General features: G+C 39.0%; 1 pseudogene; it reads right to left on the reverse strand.

The window, feature by feature from the left end:
* LOC110160237 (contactin-associated protein-like 4) overlaps positions 1 to 22,555 on the reverse strand; it is a 513,033-nt pseudogene that overhangs the window by 353,562 nt on the left and 136,916 nt on the right.

Genomic DNA, 22,555 nt, shown 5'->3' on the forward strand with positions numbered 1-22,555 from the left:
AACCACTGGAAGAGACTCTGAATGTGAGACTCTGGTCAGTCGTTACGCTCAGGGTCTCAAATATCAGTGAGGCCGCTGCTGAAATACTCAGAGTGTCTAACTGTTTATTGATTCAGTCGCTACATTTCCGACTCATAGTGAGATCAGGAGAAGATCACTGTTGGTTTGTGATGTATAATGCGCTGGATTTACAGAGCACCTTTCATGACACCTTAAGCGCTTTACTTTTACACTGCATTATTCATTCACTTCAGACTCTGTGCTGGTGAGTTTCTGTTGTAGCCTTAAAAAAAAAAAAAAAGAAAAAAGAAATTTAATAAAATTTAAAAAATCTTTAAAAATGTCCAAATAAAGGTAGAAAGCTTTTGGGTTTTGGGTAATGACCGAAAGGACAAGATCGCGGATACAAGCAGGTGAAATGAGTTTCCTCTGCAGGGTGGCTGGGCGCTCCCTTAGAGATAGGGTGAGGAGCTCAGTCACACAGGAGGAGTTCGGAGTAGAGCCGCTGCTCCTCCATGTGGAGAGGAGCAGCTGAAGCTCCAGCATCTGTTCCAGATGCCTCCTGGATGCCTGGATGTGTTCCAGGCATGTCCCACCGGAAGGGAACCTGGGGAAGACCCAGGACACACTGGAGGGACTATGGAGTCCTGGATAAGTGGAAAAAAATGGATGGATAGAGAAAGCAGTGTGCATTAATTAGTTTCAGACTTGTCTGAAACCTTCAGCTAACAGAAACCTCCTAGTCAAAGCCTCGTCTCATCGGATCTCAGAAACTAAGCAGGGCCCATGGTGCAGACGGGCAGCCTCACTTCTGTTAGTCTGCCCCAGGGCAGCTGTGACTGCAGTAATACCTTACTACCACCAAGTATGGGACACACTGTAAACAACTCTGAGCTTCTGGAAAAGTATTATATAATGCATTATTATTTAAAGTGTTAAACACATTTCTCTTGGATCATCACGATCACGCCTAAAAATTGTTATCAATATCATATTGTTACAACCTGCACCTCAACCAGACAACTCTAAACTCTAAAACCAGCTACAGTCCACCAGATTCCTCTTCCTCCTCTTCTCCTCTTCCTCCTCTTCCTCCTCCTGTATCACCACTACTATGAGGATTATGTCAGTTTTGATTTGAACACGCTCACTGTTATCTTCTGTCTCTTCTGCTCCACTCCAGCTTTGATTGCACATTCATGGCTCCAGACAAGGACTCCTGACAAAACAAACTTGATTGAACAACTTTGATTAGAGAAAGCAAATTACCGCTGGTTTGAATGTAGCCGTCACAGCCAAACAGTCATCCCCAACTTCCCCACTTTTGACAACAAGACTATTCTGCTTTTTCACTTTGGACAGTTTGATTTCTTTTCTGGTTTAAAAGTTGGCCAAGGAAACTTCAAATAATGCCAAGTAATTACTCTGTGAATCAAGTAACTGATTTTTTTCTTTTTTTTCCTGAGCACACCTGGCCTGGTAATGTCTCATTCGTTTAATATCATGAGCAGGTTGTAGGTTTGACTCTCAGACGACATGTGCACTTTCTGTAATCAACTTCAAACATGCACAGGGCGACCAGATGTCCCTGTTTACCCGGGATAGTCCCAGGTAGTGATGCACCGATCCAGTACTGGTATCGGATATTGACTTCCAAACACTAGTTCAGCAGATATCGGGGTTAGACATATAAACTGATGTAATAAGACCGTTTTCTGATTGTAGTCGGCCTATAAAGTCTCATAATGTTTGATTTTTTATTGTTATTTATCACTCAAGTAACTACTGAACAACTTTGTACAGGTCTATAACACGTTTGGATCAGTTTTATCTTGTTTTAGTTGGGTTTAAAGGAAATAAAAGCTGTTTTCTGTCTCTAGTAACCGGATATTGGCAGATCCTTAAAGCGACGGTATCAGAATCAGTATTGGAACTTAAAAAGCTGGATCGGTGCATCCCTAGCTCCAGGTTTGGGCCCTGTATCCCCCATCCCAGCTGATTTAGCCAAAACCAGTGATTTGTCCCATTCTTAAGCAAAAAATGTCCTAGAGTTTCAAATTTTTGACCTGTCTGATCCACGGCAATAGACCTTTTTCACAACGTCCGGAAGTGCCGCGATGCAGCGTAAACGTTAATGCTTTTCTGTGGCAAAATATCTGCGGAAATGTTTCACGTATTTTTTCACCAGCTTCATAAATCTGCCCCATCACCAAATCTTCGTCCAACAAGGTCCACAAAGGATAAACATTCTAACATGAAGAATTTATCCACAACTATCAAGGGAAGAAAGACGAAAACTTAAAGGAAACAACGAAGCCTACAACAGAACTACAGAACGAAACTAATGTTATGATCATGAATAAAACAGAAGTAACTTGTTCACTCAGACTGATTGTAGAATTAAAATAAAAAATCAGTTTCATGATGTTGATATTAGCATAGACAGATAGATTTGCGCAGTTTGAATGTAAGAAATGTAATCTGTGAACATCTGTAGTATTCAAACAAAACACAAATCTGTCTATCGATCGATTTTTTATTTGAATTCTAGAATCAGTCTGAGTGAACAAGTGTTTTAATGAATTACTTATTACTTATGTTTTATTCATGAACATATTTTGCTCAGTAGTTCACTAATGCGTCGTCGTTGTTTTCCTTTACGTTTTCGTCTTTCTTCCCTTGATAGTTGTGGATAAATTCTTCATGTTAGAATGTTTATTCTTTGTGGAGCTTGTTGGTTGACGATTTGGTGATGGGGCAGATTTATGAAGCTGCTGGAGAATACAACACACATTTTGCCATAGAAAAGCATTAATGTAAGTGACGTTTACCCAGTGTTGGGAAGGTGACTTTTAAAATGTATTCCCCTGCAGATTACAGATTACACACCCCAAAATGTAGTTTGTAACATAATAAATTAAATCATTTAAAGTGAGTAACATAATCTGAATACTTTGGATTACTTGATATTGTCATGTTTTTTAAAACTGCATGAATATTGCAACCGCATCCTGAAAATTCTTGTTTGTTCTCTTCAAATTGTCTGTTGAGCCCAAGTCTCCATGAATAAGCAACTGTTTGCTGTAGAGAAGCAAAGACGAGGAAATCTTAACATAACAAGTTTTGTAAAAGTAAAAGACAATAAAAAGCCCAGACTTTACTTAACCATATTAAAAATATTATTGATAGAGAAATGATTTCTATATGAGATCACCTTAAATTATGTCCAACCTACTGTTAGTGTCATACTGTTCAGACCTGGTTTTGCTCCTGGTTTAGTCCTGGTTTAGTCCTGGTTTAGTCCTGGTTTAGTCCTGAACTGGGTTAGTTCTGATTTTAGGCTTGGTGTTGGTTCGCCAATGAGTGGAATTGCCGAAAAAAAATAAAAAAAAAATAAATAAATGGGATGTATCACAAAATGTGAAAACAGGAAAATCCCGCCGTGTAATCCATTTATTTCAGCAAATTAACTGTAATCCAATTACCACTCACTGAAACAGTAACTGTAACTGAATACAGTTACTCATCATTTGTACTCTGATTACGTAACACCGGTACATGTAATCTGTTACTCCCCAACACTGCGTTTACCCTACATCACGGCACTAGGTCTATAGTAGAGAGAGGAATGTACAATCTAATGTTTACAGAAAACTGTGCTTGAAAATAAGACCAGAAAGTGCACTGAGCTGTAATGAAGTCTAAGTCTCTCATGTTATTAAATGATTCACAAGTGAGTTGAGAATGGACCACTAATAAAGTTCTTATCACAGTTTTATTATTACTAACCACCTCAAAGCGGGGGTGTTCCAGTTTTTAATTTTGGAAATCTGATCATCCTAAACACGCACAATAAGCAATCTTCTCCGGCCCAAACCAAGCTCAAAATCTGGTCCCTGGAACCCCCTGCTCCTGACAGGAAGCCGTCAACTCCATTCACACGTGCACCAGTCCCAGAGCATGTCAGGTTCCTCTCTGTTCACACTTAACCTACATTTGGATCTCCATGTTCTCACATAGCAACGCACTGCTGTAGGGTGACCAAACATCCATTTTTCCCTGGACATGTCCATTTTTCACGTCCTGTCCTGGCTGTCCGTTTTTGTTTTTTTGTTTTTTTTAAGTGATGGAAATGTCCAGGTTTTCATTTAGGCCATTAAATTGAGCGGCTCTCGTAGCTTTCTGTACACTCAGAAGGAGCGAGCAGACACAGACAGAAGGTCAAATCTGTGTATCATTCGTTCATTCGTTTTTCAATATAAAACCAAAAATAAGAAAATGAAAAAAAACAGTTTTCTTCATTATTTGTCTCCAAAACCAAAATGAAAAAAACAGACGATTAGTTGTTTTTTTTTTCTCAGTTTTCTATTTTGTGTTTAAATGAAGAATAACGGCTGTTTAAGTGACTTCCGTGACTGTGATGTCGGCCTTTTGCACTGCATACAGACTGAACCAGGACTGATCCGGGCCCAGGACCAGAGCGGGACTGAGACTGAGACCAGACCAGGAACAGACTGGGACCAGAGCAGGACCAGAGCCTCCACCGGGTTCCAGCCTCAACTTTGAGTTCCGGACCTGCCGTGGGTTCTGAGCCTCCGGTCTGGTCCCGGTCTGGTCCTGGTGTGGTCCCGGACCTGGATCAGTCCTGGTTCAGTCCGTGTGCAGTGCAAAAGTCTGGCATTGCAGTCACGGAAGTCACGTAAACGGGAAATGGCCATTATCCGTTTTTTTCATTCTTCATTTAAACACAAAATCAAAAACTGAAAAAAATGAATCGTTATCTGTTTTTTCATTTTGGTTTTGGAGACAAATAATGAAGAAAACTGTTGTGTTTTCATTTTCTTATTTTTGTTTTTTATTGAAAAACTAATGATACACAGATTCTGTCAGTCTGCAACATGCTGAAGTGCAAATGCGCATTTAACGATGACTTGCACAAGAAATTCCATGCTTTCCGGCAAGTGGGAGGCCATGTGCACAGTGTACACTGCAGGCACATCTTTGCAAGGTGAGAGTAGCTCAATGTCGAGGCCCCACCCCCACCCTTTTTGTTCACAAATGATTTTGATCTGGAAAAATGTAGGTAAATTCTCGGGTCAGACTGCAAGTGTGAATGAAATAACTTTAATTCAATCTTTATTAAGAACACATAATATGTGGTTCATAGTATTAAAAAGAAAATAGTATGAATAAAAAAGTTAGTACAGTGCATGTTATAATGTACAGACAAGAGTGCCGGTGTCTCCACAGCTCAGAGGTGAATCTGACAGAGCTCCTCAAAGACACACTAGAGCTTCAATGACTCGATTGCTCAGATTCACGGCTCTACACATAAATGAGTAAATACAACACCTGATTGTGACAGCACAGGGTCTCACATCCCAATTTACAAACATTTCACTGGCGCTACAGAACCTCACAACCGCACTTTCAGTCATATTCTCAAAGAGTCGTTATAGACCACTGTCAAACTCTGCAAACTCTTTTTCTTGTAGTTGCGCCAAAGACACGCAGTATACAAGAGGGAGCAGAAACATTTAAAAGTGCAATTTTGACATGACTGTTGCACAGGGAGAACTTACGGACGAGCATATTAGCCTGACTGTAAAGCTCACACTGCTGCCTATACGTGTCTTTATCATCTGAGAGGTCACTGCTGATATAATGCCCACGATATTTGACCTCATCTGTGAGTTGGAGGGCACTCCCGCACAGAAAGAAAACAGGAATGGATAGCTTTTTGTCCTCTTTTGTTTTAACAATCATCATGTAATTTTTCAGAGCATTGTACTTGATGTCATATTCAAAGCCATACTGAGAACAGATATTTAAAACACAAGTCCAGGTATTTTTTTAATGAGGTCACAACACAGAACATGGCTTAAAGTGTCCATATTTTCTGATCTGTGTTGTAATGCTGTTTCCTCATCACAAACAGACCTGGAGATGTGTTTTGTTTCATAACAAATCATAATAAATCCTGTTCTTCTCTCAAACACACACTCTGTTCCACCTTGTGATGTCATGTGGTAATGCAGGAAGTGTTCAGCTGTGGTTCTAAACTCCATACACCTTCACTAGAATCATTTGGATGTTTTCAGCCCTGGAATTGCCAATCTCTACTGAACTAAAGACAAGGGGAGGTGTTAAGTTAAAACTACTGCACTTCATGACATCTCAAGGTGGAACAGAGCAGTTTGAACCTTGGAGATGTGGACAGAATCTGTGTATCATTCGTTCATTCGTTTTTCAATATAAAACCAAAGATAAGAAAATGAAAAAACAACCGTTTTCTTCATTATTTGTCTCCAAAACCAAAATGAAAAAACAGATAATGATTAATTTTTTCAGTTTTCGATTTTGTGTTTAAATGAAGAATGGAAAAAATGGATAACGTCCGTTTCCCTTTTACGTGACTTCTGTGACTGCGATGCCGGACTTTTGCACTGCACATGGACTGAATCAGGACTGATCCAGGTCCGGGACCAGACCGGGACTGAGACCGGAACCAGAGCGGGACCAGACCGAGACCAGGCTGAGGCTGAGACCAGACCAGGACCAGACCGGGACCAGACCGAGACCAGAGCAGGACTGAGACCGAGACCAGACCAGGACCAGACCGAGACCAGACCGGAGGCTCAGAGCCCACGGCAGGGCCGGAGCTCAAAGCTGAAGCTCGGACCCCGCGGAGGCTCGCAGTCAAAGCTCGGAGTCCCCTCTGGTCCCAGTCTGGTCTCAGTCTCAGTCCCGCTCTGGTCCCGGTCTGGTCCTGGTCTGGTCCCGGACCTGGATCAGTCCTGGTTCAGTCCGTATGCAGCGCAAAAATCCGGCATCACAATCACAGAAGTCACGTAAACAGGAAACAGTCATTATCCGTTTTTTCCATTTTTCATTTAAACACAAAATCGAAAACTGAAAAAATTAATCATTATCTGTTTTTTCATTTTGGTTTTGGAGACAAATAATGAAGAAAACAGTAGTTTTTTCGTTTTCTTATTTTTGGTTTTATATTGAAAAACGAATGAACGAATGATACACGGATTGGACAGACTAATAATAAAGAGTTACTCAAACATGTGTGAATGAAAAAAAACACAACTCCAGCTCTGTTACATTATAAAATGACTAAAACCTCACAAGAGTAAATTTTGGATCTTCAAATTTTGATTTAACTGTGATTAATTTATCAGCAACACATAAAAAATGAAAAGAGGTGTATCTCCGCCCCACACATGTAGCGCCCGCTCCTCGTGTGTACCTTGTTGGTGGTAGAGCATGAGCCTGCCCCTGTCCAGGATCAGGGTGAGGCTGTGTTCCCCGGGGCCCTCGGCGTGCAGCAGGGTCCCTGAGTTCTGGAGGGACTTGAACTTGAAGGAGACGCTCTGTGTGTCTGTGGAGCGGGGTCTGGCGGTCAGTCTGTACACCAGCGCGCTCCCTCCATCAAAGTGAGCCACATCAGACGCTGCAACAAAACAAAACAAAACACAACGCTCAAAGGGAGAGTTTGGTACGCATGCACAAAGGGAATACATGATCTGACAGTGGAGCTATGGCAGGGGTCACTCAGGTCTGTACGTCATCAGCATTCCCCTGGGGTGTGATGCTAACTGTGTGCATGCTCTGTCTGAGGCTTTGTTAGACTTTAAAGGTTCATTGTGTAAATTTTCAAGTGGAGGGTCCATCAAACGCTTTTATCCGTGGAGATTAGGGCTGGGGGTCATTAACAAGTTGCCGATACGATACATAACTCGATATAAAGGCCATGATACAATACATATTGGAATACAGTGAGCTTTCAATTCCATACGATATATTTCAAATCGATTCGACGGATCAATGAAAATAAAAGCTAAATCATGGCTGTGATACTAAAAGTCTTTGTTAAAACACTTCTTGTGCAAAGTTCATTTGAAACACATTTTAAAAAAACATTTTAAATCATAAAAACTGTGAAGATGTCAAATGTGTCGCATAAACGAGTTTCCTTCCACTAAACAAGCAACAAAACTGTAGCTGTAACAAAATAATTTCGTAAAGTATACCAAAAATACTCTTGGGGATATATCGATACAGAAGCCCATGATACTGTACCATCACATTAAACCAGGTATATCCAAACTATGTCCCATGGGCCAAATGCGGCCCTCAGATAAATTTTTCTTGGCCCTCAGGCTTCCAGGTGAATTGGACCAAATTACCTTGCAATAATTAAAAATTAACTTTTTACTTCAAGTTTTTTTTAAATCTAACTTGATAAAGCAAATGTTTAATATTTAGTGTGTGGTTTTAAGGATCTTACCAAGAATAAAGACTAATGGTTCATTCTAACGTGTTAAACATTCACATATTTCAGTTATTCACTGTACTGAGCACCAGTCTGTGGCCCTCGATCTGCCCTCTGCTTCGTCTGTGTTTAGATATGTGGCCCTCGATGAAAAAGGGGCACTTCTGCATTAAACGATACGATATATTGATATTTTGATATTTTTGTACAGCCCTAATGGAGATGTTCTTGCTTTGCCTGGAATGTTTCACAGTATGGTAGTTTTTTAACCTTTCCATCTTCACGGAGACCAAACCAGAGCAAGTTACAGGTCAGATCTGTGGAGAGGCAATACCCCTCACAGTGAGAATGCTTGTGGTTTTAAACTTGATGCCTAAATTAATTCTGTGGTGAAGACCAGTTTTTTTCACTTGAGGCAACTGGCCAACGTGAAACTGATTTTATCTCATCACAACTTTGAAATTTTAATCTATTCTTTTATGACCTCTCGTTTACTGAGTCCAGTGTAACTCACTTTACACTCGACTCAGTAAAACCACTGTCCCTTCTACAGCGAGTGCAGAAAGTCCAGAATGTGTGACAGGTTAGAATGGTGCTGTATGCCCCTAGTGCTATGCTCTGAGCCTGTTTGCACTGATGTGGTTCATAATGTGATTTCATGTTAAGAGGTTAAAACCGGTACAAAGGTTTCCAATTAATATTCATTTACATAAGCCTTAAAAACAGTTAAATACAATTTAAAGTTCACTAAAATGTTTATTCTATTTTATTTTTCAGTAACATTCCTGTAATTTCGTTCAAGGAAACTATAATCATATCTGTGATCGACTGCTGAGCCTGGGATCCTTTGTTTTGGTGATTAGTAATGCCTTCACCCACCACTTGGGGGATCTCAACATGGATCTATTAAAATAACTGGAGGGTGTTGCTGCTTGTAACTGCCTCCAGTAGATGTAGTGACACTCACTGGAACTTCAGATGAAAAAATCCCCTAATTTTAGCAGTAAAACCAACCTTTTAGGATTTATGTCTGAGCAGAAGGTTTGGCAGCAGCGGACTGATATATGAGAAAATAGTCCCTCAACATGCGACGATTCATGTGATGCAAGGTTAGTTTTATTTCAAACATTATTCTATCAACACAGACATTCACATGGACAGTCTGGTGTAATAATAGATTTGTTTCGGGTGTTTTGTGGAGTGGGTAAGACTGTTTTTAGTGGCAGGATAACTATGGCCATTGACATGCACTAGCCTAGCACCAGTGACCTCTGCAAATACAAGGACTGGATGGAATATTTTAAAAAGTGTCTCCACACGTCTCCAACACTCTGGCTTACTAGGAAATTAAGTCCTATGTCCAAAATGTCTTCTTTTTATCTGTATTTGTATTGTGTTATATTTACTTGTACCTGTCACTGTATTTGTCACTCTTTGTTATCTGTTTGTGTCCAGCACTTTGGTCGACTGCATTGTGTTGTTTTTAAAGTGCTCGAGAAATAAGGTTGAGTTTCCTCAAAGTTGAGTTTTTCTAGGTATTTTTGAGCTATAAAACCACCTGTAACATTCCAGACAGAGCAGGTGACGGACCCCCAAGCAAAAAGTTACACCGTGCGGCTTTAGTCTGATCTTTACTTTAACACAATCTGACCAAAAAGAACTGACTTTGCTTGAACTACTCCTGCTTCTTGATCACAGGCTTCTGAAAATGTGCTGTTTAAATGAAGTCTTGAGGGTTTTTTTTTTTTCCTGTTTACCATTTGCTAACGTGTGCATCGTGTCTCCGTGGTAACCGCTGAACATTCCAGCACACTCATGCATGTAAAACACCCCCGCCGTGATTTCACCGCGAGGTATCAATAGGCACAGTGGGTAGCGACGCTGTAGGTTTGACTCCCAGGTGATTAAAAACAAACCCGGCAATGACCCCCATTCACACTCACACACACACACACACACACACACACACACCCCCACACACACACGGGCGGGCTCACACATGCACAAAGGGAATACATGATCTGACAGTGGAGCTATGGCAGGGGTCAGGTCCATATACGGTCTATAGGAGGTGGTGTAAACAGTGGAGTGATGCAAAAAGGGCTCTTGGTACTGCATGTTAAGGAGCAAAACACACAGATGCATTATTTGTATTGTGTGGTTTGGGGCAGTGGGATGTTGACTCCATAAAACATGAGCTGGAATTATAATGTTTTCACTGTGATGGTTTTATCCAGCTGTATTTCAGTAGACTTCTCAGAGAAAATAAAGGTTTGTTGGGTTTGCTAGAACTGTACGAGTATAAACAATGAAAATACTGCATGTTTTATAATCATGGTTTAGAGCTAGAATCCAGTTTAGCACAAATGTCCTTTTCGTTTTTGTTAATTAACTGTGTACATTTTAAATAGTCCTGGAAACAGACCATAAAACACTTCAGACAACTGTCCAGACACAGTCTAAAGTCCAGAAATTATAGTACAACTTGTTTTAAATGGTAAAATGGTTAATGGTCACATTTTTCTACAGCGCTTTTCCACCTTCAAGGCACTCAAAGCTCTTTACAACAAGGAACCACTCACCCATTCACACACCAGTGTACACAGACACTGTGGGCAAGGTGGGTTAAGTGTCTTGCCCAAGGACACAACGACAGCATTCATCTGTGGGAGCTGGAATCACACCAGCCAACCTGTGGGTCAGTGGATCTGACCACTCAACCTGTGATGTTTATGTTGAGAGCTGGATTCAAACCGCCAACCTTCAGATCAGTGGGAGAATGCTCTACCAACTGAGCTACTGCCGCCCTTTTACAGATGTTTCAGTCACTATTTCTTGTATAAAGTCCAAATTTATTTACTACATGGACATACTGATTTGTCTGTGGATGCAATGATATTCGATATAATATCAAATCGTTCAATACTAGTGTCACAATTTGATACACGTGTTCAGTCGATTTGCAAGTGTTCCTCCGTGTACGTGCTGTGTTATTTGTATTTTGGTCCGAAAGGAACATAGTTATCACAGTGTCTTCCTTGGATGCAGCAGAAAACAGCTCCACAGAGACTTACAGCTGACATATTCTAACAGAGGAGGATTTTATCTTTCAGTCAGTCTTTTTATTTTACGTTGATAGACCCGGGAATGACATAGATATTCACTTTTAAATATTTTAGAATCACTTTTGGCTTCACGTCGACTTTAATCAAATGTGCTCGTATATGCACCTGCGACGCCACACGCGATTTATAAAATGTTTTTCTCAGACTCTATCTCATAAGTTTTACTCAGAAAATGGTTTGATGAGACATTTGAGACAGGAAAAGTCTTATAATTGAACTCTCCTAGCAGTCTTTATTAAGAGTAGGCTCTATTATAACATTTCAAATAGTCTGAGAAAGCTCTGTTCTTATTTTCACTGAATAAACTCCCGCTGTACAGTAATTGTGCTGTAATGTACTGTTTCATTAATATCATAGTGCTATTGTATTATAAACATCAGCAGAAAATATTACGTGAGATTTTTTTTTTTTCATGTCTTGAAACATATCAGTTGCATCGATATTGTGACCCTTGTATTGAGATTTGCATTGAATCATAGAAAAACTATATTGTTGCATCCGTACCCTTGTGAAAGTCTCAGATTCTACTCAAGGTCGGGTCTGGTCAGTATTTGGATGGGGACCACTGGGAATATCAGGTGCCACAATGTTGCACCAGTGGTAAAAAGTGTCATTGTGTCCTTAGTAGGAATGTAACAATAACCAAAATATGGTGGTATCGTATCGTCAGAGTTAAATGAAGAGTTATGGTGCAGCAATAGCTAAAAAAAAAAAGACAGAGGGAACTACGTAGACCATGATCCTTTGAATACTTTGGATTACTTGTTTTGGTGTAGAATAGCAAAGACATAAGTCTGCTAAAAGAAAATAAAAAAAGCCCAGTCTTTACTTAACCGTATTAAAAATATTATTTATGGAAGAGGAGCAGCATGGTTTAGGCCTGTTAAATCCTGTTTTAGACCTGGTTTAGTCTTGGTTTAGTCCTGGTTTTAGACCTGGTTTGGACCTGGTTTAGACCTGGTTTGGACGTGGTTTGGACCTGGTTTAGACCAGTTTTTTGTCCTGGTTTTAGACCTGGTTTAGTCCTGCTTTAGACCTGGTTTTAGTCCTGGTTTAGACTTGGTTTAGACCTGGTTTTAGACCTGGTTTGGACCTGGTTTAGACCTGGTTTTAGACCTGGTTTGGACCTGGTTTAGACCTGGTTTTAGACCAGGTTTGGACTTGGTTTAGACCTGGTTTTAGTCCCGGTTTAGTCCTGGTTTAGACCTGGTTTAGACCTGGTTTAAACCTAGTTTAGACCTGGTTTTAGACCTGGTTTTAGACCTGGTTTGGACCTGGTTTAGACCTGGATTTAGACCAGGTTTGGACCTGGTTTAGTCCTGGTTTAGACCTGGTTTTAGACCTGGTTTGGACCTGGTTTAGACCTGGTTTAGACCAGGTTTGGACTTGGTTTAGACCTGGTTTAAACCTGGTTTTAGGCCTGGTTAGGCCAGTTACTCATGATTTGTACTCTGATTACGTAACTCCGGTACATGTAATCTGTTACTCCCCAACACGGCCAATAAATATCGTACCGTGAAGTTCATACCGTCACGATATGGTATCGTGAGACTTGGATATCGTTACACCATCGTCCTTAGGCAAGACACTTCACCCACATTGCTTCGTATGAACGTGGTGTGAGTGTGAGCTGTTTATAGAATATATTTGTGCAGGGGCAAGACATATTCTGCTCAAATACAGGGAAAAGATCAGGTACAGTCCCTTTAAACAATAACACATATAACAGATCCATGTAAGTGATGACAGAGGCTTACTGTAGGGGCAGCCGTACACCTCCAGCCTCAGTCCGATGCGTCCCGTGGGGTTCCAGCCCAGAGGGATGAGGCGGAGGAAGCGCGAGATCACAGGCTGCTCCAGCTTAAACTGCACCACCGAGTCTGCGTTCGTGTTTCCAGGAAGAGCCTGCGACAAGAGACAAAAAAAAAAAAGAGAAAAAAAAATCACTCACGAGGTAATTATAGTCTATGAGCGTGAATCGGTTTCATTTAATCTGTTTCATTCAACCTGGAGAGGGCACTGGGCAATCACAGAGCGTGGCCTAGTGATACTCTGCAGTGATATCCCGCCGAGGGGGTTCTGCATTTATGTGTATGGCAAAGTCTGGAAACACAAAATGGATTGAAATGGATTGACACATGAGCTCACCTGCTGTAGTTCCAGCTACGTCACTTCTTTACAGTGAAATTGAACTTTTAAAATAAAGTTCTAACTTCAGTAACAGAGCCTCAGACAGAGAAGTGCCTTTAGTTAGCATCACACCACTAGAGAATATTGATGACATCAGCTGCAAAGTCTCAATAGGGATCCATTTTGAATCGGGAGTAACTCGCTGAAGGATTGACCTATTGTTGGAGTTTAAGGATGGACACTTTTTTTTTTCTTTGGGGACAACACTGCAAAAAAGTTTGGCCAAAATGTAAGATATAAACACTTAAATCTCTCAGAAAATGACTTAAAAGTAGTGAAATGATCTGTTCAAGCAGCAAGATCATTTTACTTGACAAGTTCTCGTAAAATAAACGACCTCCAGACTAGAATGAAGCAGTCTGTGGTAAATGTTCATGGGCTGGAAATAAGTTTATGGATGCCAAGTTTGAGATAAACACACTTAAAACTACTTTATACTTTAGTGTGCATGGCCTGATAATTAATTCTCAGATGCCAAATTCAAAATAAAATGCTTTAAATTCTGCTCAATCCTAGACAAACATTCTTGAAGCCTGTTCATGATGAGTATGCATGGCCTGATAATAAATAAATACATTCTTGATATAAGTACCTGAGATCAGTCTTACATGATTGTAGTTAGTAGTGACTGAAAACAAGTTGCCTCTTCTTAAAATAAAAAGGCAGTACACCAGGAAGAAAGGCCATGTACATGTCAAAGAATTCATTTCCAAACACACAGAGTAGTAACATCACAGGGGAAACCAATCCAGACCAACTGTGAGATGTAAACTTGTGCTGTGTGATCAGGCACCACAAACCAGGATTAACAGTCAACATGTTTTTGCTTTAATTTTTAGTTTAGTGTACAATGTTGAAAAGTCAATCAGTGTGTAAGGCCTAAACATATAAAACTAAAGATTTCGGTAACACTTTATAATAACTACACCTTATTTAGCCTTAATAAAGCATGAACAAAGACTTAATTAATAATAATTCACGCTTAGTAACTACTTAATTACTACCTGAATCAGCACTTAACTTGCACTTAATTCACCTGTGCTGTAAATAGTTACTCAATACTTCTTAATTACTCATGAACTAACCATTTGCATATTTACAAATGTATATTTAAGTACACATTTGAGCATTTATTAATGATTAATAAGCTATGAGAGAATGATTTACTAATAATACAATACAATGATCATGCAGGCAGCTGTTATCTATTAGTTAAATCTTTCTGAGAGCTTTTCTAAAGTGAAGACTAATTATGTTTATTAAGCATTTGTTAAGGTTGGTCAAATTCCAGAGAAAAAATAATGCATTACTAGTAAATCATTCTCTCATGGTTTAATAATCATTTAATAAATGCTCCAATTTGTACTTAAATATACATTTACAAATGGACACACAAAATGGTTAGTTCATGAGTAATTAAGTAAGAAATACTTATGAGTAACTATTTACAGCACAGGTGAATTAAGTGCAAGTTAAGTGCTGATTCAGGTAGTAATTAAGTAGTTACTAAGCGTGAATTATTATTAATTAAGTCTTTGTTCATGCTTTATTAAGGCTAAATAAGGTGTAGTTATTATAAAGTGTCACCAAGATTTCACTTTGAGTCACTTTGCTTTCATGTGGAAGTTGAGGTGGACAGACCAAACGATAACAAATAATCCAGCAATATTTTGTACAGTCACCTACTTTAAAATAAAATGAATAAAATTGCAATCAAGATATTTTAACAACATGTCCCTACAAGAGAATTTTGCATGAAACAAACAAACAAACAAAAAAGCCAACAAACACATTGAGGCGGACACTTTCAAATTAGAGCCTGTCACCATCTCAGTAAGTAGCAATGCACTTGAGTCTAAGTGCTAACAGTGTTGGGAAGGTGACTTTTAAAATGTATTCCCCTACAAATTACAGATTACATACACCAAAATGTAGTTTGTAACGTAATCCATAAAGTTACTTAAAGTGAGTAACGTAATCTGAATACTTTGGATTAGTTGATTTGCTGTAGAGAAACAAAGACGAGGAAATCTTCACATAAGATATTTTATCTGATAAAAGACAATAAAAAGTCCAGACTTTACTGAACTGTATTAAAAATATTATTGATAGAAGAGGAGGAGACACGGTCCACACGGCATGGTTTAGTCCTGTTAAATCCTATTTTAGACCTGGTTTGAGTCCTGGTTTAGTCCTGGTTTAGACCTGGTTAAATCCTGGTTAAATCCTGAATTAGTCCTGGTTTAGACCTGGTTTAGATCTAGTTTAGATCTAGTTTAGACCTGGTTTAGTCCTGGTTTAGATCTAGTTTAGATCTAGTTTAGACCTGGTTTAGTCCTGGTTAAATCCTGGTTAAATCCTGGTTAAATCCTGAATTAGTTCTGGTTTAGACTTGGTTAAAAAACAAAAAAAGGAGAAAAAAAAGGGATATAGTCCAAAATGTGAAAACAGGAAAAACCACCATGTAATCCCAATTATTTCAACAAAGTAACTGTAATCCAGTTACCACTCATGGAAACAGTAACTGTAACCGAATACAGTTACTCATAATTTGTACTCTGATTATGTAACTCTGGTACATGTAATCTGTTACTCCCCAACACTGAGTACTAATGACAATAAACTGAAAGAATCATGTAGTCAGATGTTAATACTTTTTAAAATACGACCTTTTCTTCTGACAGATGTGGACAGTGAGTGTGTTTAGTTCATTAATAAATATAATAAATATAGTACAGATAGAACATGCTCCAGTAATTACTTTACAAACAATATCACGGCTCAAAATACATAGAAGGACTCTTGTGTTTACTTTTTATGTTTTTTTCCTGAGAGTAATATAATACCTAAGCTAAATTATATGTTGCATTTACCAAGTCAAATCAAATCCCTTGGTCCCTTGATGAGATGCATGTGCGTGCGATTTGAAGCAAAGCACAGTTATTTTAAGCAGTGGGCTTCAAAATTGAATTTTAAAAATGTTTGTAAGTCACTAGCTAAACACAATTAATTCCTGGAGTGTTGTCAGGGTGAAACTGGATGAGAGCATCAGATTTCTGCACGAGACAGAATCGGGGCCTGTCTCAATGGTGAGAAATATACAGGATATTCAGGCTAAATGTACAGACTCTCTGAACATGGACACTGTGTCTGTGAAATGGTTCATCCTTAATGGAAATAAATATATAAGTGAGAAGTCTTTGATTATTTCTCACATAGAAGATAGTTTATTTATATTCAGTGTTGGGAAGGTTATTTTTAAAATGTATTCCCCTACAGATTACAGATTACATACCCCAAAATGTAGTTTGTAACAGAATCCGTTAAATTACTTAACGTGAGTAACGTAATCTGAATACTTTGGATTACTTGATATTGTCATGCTTTCTGATAAAACACAATAAAAAGTCCAGTCTTTCCTTAACCAAATTAAAAATATTATTGATAGAGAAAAGATTTTTATATGAGATCACTGCTGCCTTCAATTATGTCCACCTACTGTTAGTGTCATGTTGTTTAGACCTGGTTTAGTCCTGGTTTAGTCCTGGTTTAGACCTGGTTTAGTCCTGGTTTATTCCTGGTTTAGTCCTGGTTTTAGTCCTGGTTTAGACCTGGTTTAGTCCTGGTTTAGACCTGGTTTAGACCTGGTTTAGTCCTGGTTTAGTCCTGGTTTAGACCTGGTTTAGACCTGGTTTAGTCCTGGTTTTAGTCCTGGTTTAGACCTGGTTTAGACCTGGTTTAGTCCTGGTTTTAGTCCTGGTTTAGACCTGGTTTAGACCTGGTTTAGTCCTGGTTTAGTTCCTGGTTTAGACCCTGGTTTAGTCCTGGTTTAGTCCTGGTTTAGTCCTGGTTTTAGACCTGGTTTAGACCTGGTTTAGTCCTGGTTTTAGTCCTGGTTTAGACCTGGTTTAGTCCTGGTTTATTCCTGGTTTAGTCCTGGTTTAGTCCTGGTTTTAGTCCTGGTTTAGACCTGGTTTAGTCCTGGTTTAGTCCTGGTTTTAGTCCTGGTTTAGACCTGGTTTAGACCTGGTTTTAGTCCTGGTTTAGACCTGGTTTAGTCCTGGTTTAGTCCTGGTTTAGGTTTAGGACCTGGTTTAGTCATGGTTTAGTCCTGGTTTAGCCCAAAATGTGAAAAACAGGAAAATCCCTCTGTGTAATCCATTTATTTCAACAAAGTAACTGTAATCCAATTTCCACTCACTGAAACAGTAACTGTAACTGAATACAGTTACTCATAATTTGTACTCTGATTACATAACTCCAGTACATGTAATCTTACTCCCCAACACTGATTATGTTTGGATTAGTGAAGGGCATTTTTATGGTGAATTCCTCTTTTGTAACTTTTTGAATCTCTGCCATCGTTAGACAAAGATTTGTGCGCAAACAAAGTGACAATTCCAGCTCTTGCCGAGGCAACACAACCAGTTCATGAGCTTATTGATCATACCTCATATTTCTCTGTTACTTTCAAAGAATATGTTTTTGTTCCAATAAAATATAATCTTAGTGACATAATGGCCATGGCGCTTCATGATATCATTGTATTTGTTTTTTCTTTTTTTTTTACTTAAACCTGTTGTGAAACCTGTGAAAATCAATCCTGTTCAGGTTGTGTTTCTTACTTTTGAATAAAACTTTTATGGCGTCAGTCTTGTATCAAGCAAACTGAATCACTGAATCTAAGAATAAGGCTACGTTCAGACTGCAGGGCTTAACGCTCAATTCCGTTTTTTTTTGTGAAATCCGATGCTTTTGCGAGGTCGTTCACATTTCCAGTTAAATGTGACTTGCATGTGATTCCCTGTGTGAACATTAAACAGCCCGAAAGTGTCCAGCATGAACACTGGAGACACGATGACGTCAACCGCAGCGAGCGTGCTCTGTGTTTCTCGTACCGGAGCCAGAACATGAACAACTTACTTGTTTTAAGGATGAGATTGAGAAGAAGAAGGACGAGGTTTTTGGTCGTGGTGTTTTGTGGGACAGCGGCAGCGACGTCCGTTGAAAGGAACATGTGGATGTGGAGACGGAGCCAAGAGTGGTGAGTGGTGATGTGCTTCACTTCAGTCACACAGGAGTTCATTAACAATTTTTCGCCGACTTCAGCGCAGAATAGTGACGTTTGTGTCTTGTTGAAAACATGTAGGTGGATGAATGCACTTTGGCCGTTCACACTGAAGTCACATGTCAAAAGATCAGATATGTATCAGTTTCAGGAGCACATATCCAAATGTCCTGGGTCACATTTGAAAAAAATCGGATCTGTGTTGTTCAGACTGTCATTAAAAGATCAGATACAGGTCACATAGAGGCCAAAAAATCGGATTTGGGTCACTTCAGGCTGCAGTCTGAACGCAGCCTAAGTGTTATGGGGGAAAACTCTGGTAAATGGATTGTAGTTTTTTTTTTTATATTTATAGGCTAGATTTAAGATTTTTTTGACTAGTTCATGGAAGAAATAAATGTGACAATTTTAAGATTATACAACCAATTCAGAACTAGTAAGTAGAGAATAAATCTGAAAACAAGATGAATAACCTGATATAAGTTTTAAAATCTTGGCCAGATCAGAGAAATGTGCAGTGAATTTACATGCACAATAACATGCAAACTCCACTAAGAAAGGTTCTGTGAGGTCTGGGAGTCGAACCTGAGACCTTCTGGCAGCAGTGTTGGGAAGGTGACTTTTAAAATGTATTCCCCTACAGATTACAGATTACATACCTCAAAATGTAGTTTGCAACGTAATCCACTAAATTACATAAAGTGAGTAATGTAATCTGAATACTTTGGATTACTTGATTTGCTGTAGAGAAGCAAAGACGAAGAAATTGTAACATAAGATGTTTTGTTTGCTAAAAGAAAATGAAAAGCCCAGACTTTACTGAACCAAATTAAAAATATTATTGACAGAAGAGGAGGAGACACGGTCCACACAGCAGGATTTAGTCCTGTTAAATCCTGGTTTAGACCTGGTTTATTTGTGGTTTAGTCCTGGTTTCGTCCTCGTTTAGTTGTGGTTTAGTCCTGGTTTAGACCTGGTTTAGACCTGGTTTAGTCGAGGTTTAGTCCTGGTTTAGTCCTGGTTTAGACCTGGTTTAGACCTGGTTTAGACCTGGTTTAGTCCTGGTTTAGTCCTGGTTTATTTGTGGTTTAGTCCTGGTTTAGTCCTGGTTTAGACCTGGTTTAGACCTGGTTTAGTCCTGGTTTAGTCCTGGTTTAGACCTGGTTTAGTCCTGGTTTAGTCCTGGTTTAGACCTGGTTTAGTCCTGGTTTAGACCTGGTTTAGTCCTGGTTTAGACCTGGTTTAGTCCTGGTTTAGTCCTGCTTTAGTCCTGGTTTTAGTCCTGGTTTAGTCCTGGTTTAGTCCTGGTTTTAGTCCTGGTTTAGCCCAAAATGTGAAAACAGTAAAATACCGCCATATAATCCATTTATTTCAACAAAGTAACTGTAATCCAATTACCACTCACTGAAACAGTAACTGTAACTGAATATAGTTACTTATAATTTGTACTCTGATTACATAACTCCAGTACATGTAATCTGTTCCTCCCCAACACTGTCTGGCAGTGAGGTAAGAATCTCAGCCCTGGAGTTACTGATCTCTACAGAACAAAATGAAACAAACCACAACTCCAGGTGTGTTTTTGAGGAGGTAACAACATTCTACATTCTAACATGTCTTAAAGCTCATGAGAGTCCATTTTGAGCAACAGAAGACCCATGAAAATATACAAAGAAACTCTTCCACTAGAACTATTGGCCTCAGTTAATCTGTAGCAATTTTGCACGTCAGAAAACTGAGTAAACTTCCCCACAGCGTGACTCTTGTGCGTGTTCGGAGTGGGGGACTGCAGGGGGCATTGATTGTCAGTGATGGTAATGTTCGGCTCTCCCTGTGTCTATAATCAATGGCTCAGACCTGTTCAGACTCCAGCACAGAGGCTAATGCTTTTCTCTTGCACAATCAGATGCCAGTGGAGATCAAACTGAGAGACAATCAGGACATTAGCTCAGCCACTACTACAAGCGCTCTCTCTGTTATACAAGAAATCATTACCAAGGCAAATGCGGCTGGGTGGGGTTAGGATGTGTGTGATTAGTGAGTGGGTATAAGCGAGAAGATTAGTCAAAGTGATCCATGCACCATTTGTTCTTTTGAATTTCAATTAAGAACAAAAACAATAAAATGGGAAACAGTTTGTTATTTCCAGTGTTGGGGAGTAACAGATTACATGTACCAGAGTTATGTAATCAGAGTACAAATTATGAGTAATGTATTCAGTTACAGTTACTGTTTCAGTGAGTGGTAACTGGATTACAGTTACTTTGTTGAAATACATGGGATTACATGGTGGTATTTTCCCGTTTTCACATTTTGGACTATATCCTTATTTTTTCTTATTTTTTCCCCCTTTTTTTGTTTTTAACCAAGTCTAAAAAAGGACTAATTCAGGATTGACCCAGGACTGAACCCAAGTCTAAACCAGGACTAAAACCAGGTCTAAACTAGATCTAAACCAGGTCTAAACCAGAACTAAACCAGTTCTAAAACCAGGTCTAAATCAGGACTAAAACCAGGTCTAAACCAGGTCTAAACCAGGATTTAACAGGTCTAAACCAGGTCTAAACCAGGTCTAAACCAGGTCTAAACCAGGATTTAACAGGTCTAAACCAGGTCTAAACCAGGTCTAAACCAGGTCTAAACCAGGATTTAACAGGACTAAACCATGCCGTGTGGACCGTGTCTCCTCCTCTTCTTCTATCAATAATATTTTTAATTTGGTTCAGTAAAGTCTGGGCTTTTCATTTTCTTTTAGCAGACAAAACATCTTATGTGAAAATATCCTCGTCTTTGCTTCTCTACAGCAAATCAAGTAATCCAAAGTATTCAGATTACATTACTCACTTTAAGTAATTTAATGGATTACGTTACAAACTACATTTTAAGGTATGTAATCTGTAATCTGTAGGGGAACATTTTAAAAGTAAACTTCCCAACACTGGTTATTTCATTATTCTGTTTTAGTGTCAAACAAAAAAACAGACTTCGCCCTCTATTTCCAATATTTAATTTAAAATGTATTTCAAATCAAAAAACACTCATTACAGTATTTCAGTTTTGATATTTTGTCGTCTCTGGTTTATTTGCCCCAGAAGTTCTGCTGCTAGAAGGAAAAAGTCGTTGCAATTTTGCGGACAAACACTTCTTTTATAGCGACGTGTTTACTTTGGCGTCTTAGAAAGTCATTGTAAAGTAAATAGAAACTCTTCTTTGTTCGGTTGACACTGAATTCAGACGCAGCAAGATAAGTTGCATAACTTCCCGGGCAAATAAACCAGAGAGAATAAAATAAAATATCAGAATTGAAATAGGCACAAAGACTGTTTATTGATTGGTGTAATTTGAAATAAACTTTAGATAAAATATTGGAAATGGAGGTCAAAATCTGTTTTTTATTTGTTTGTTTGTTTGACACTAAAACAGAATAATGAAATAACAAACTGTTTCCCATTTTATTGCTTTTCGTTCTTAATTGAAATTCAAAAGAACAAATGGTACTTGGACCTGAAGTGCCCATGTTAAGATGTTTTTCTGATCTGTGTTATAATGTTGTTTCCTCGTCAAAATCATACCTGGAGTTGTTTTTTTTTTTTTTTTTTTTACTGCATAACAAGCTGGCCAGGGTTGTACATCAGCTCCGAGGCCTCTAGAACCAATATAATATAATAATATATATAATATATAATTATAAAGTGTTCTCAAGACCTGGATAAGAAAAGTCGGCAAAACAAAGTCTTATGTTTTATGAAACACACAGATGTAAGTAAATTGTATGCTTACAGTGACGCAAACTGGGCGGCTGATGTGAGTGATCGAAAAAGCACAACAGGTTATTGTATCAGTCTAAACATGGATGGACCAGTAGTCTCATGGAAGACTAAGGCTACG

The sequence above is a fragment of the Boleophthalmus pectinirostris genome, unplaced genomic scaffold (assembly GCF_026225935.1).
Source record: "Boleophthalmus pectinirostris isolate CB_2022bp ecotype Guang Dong unplaced genomic scaffold, ASM2622593v1 HiC_scaffold_7, whole genome shotgun sequence".
In the NCBI taxonomy this organism is placed as follows: Eukaryota; Metazoa; Chordata; class Actinopteri; order Gobiiformes; family Gobiidae; genus Boleophthalmus; species Boleophthalmus pectinirostris.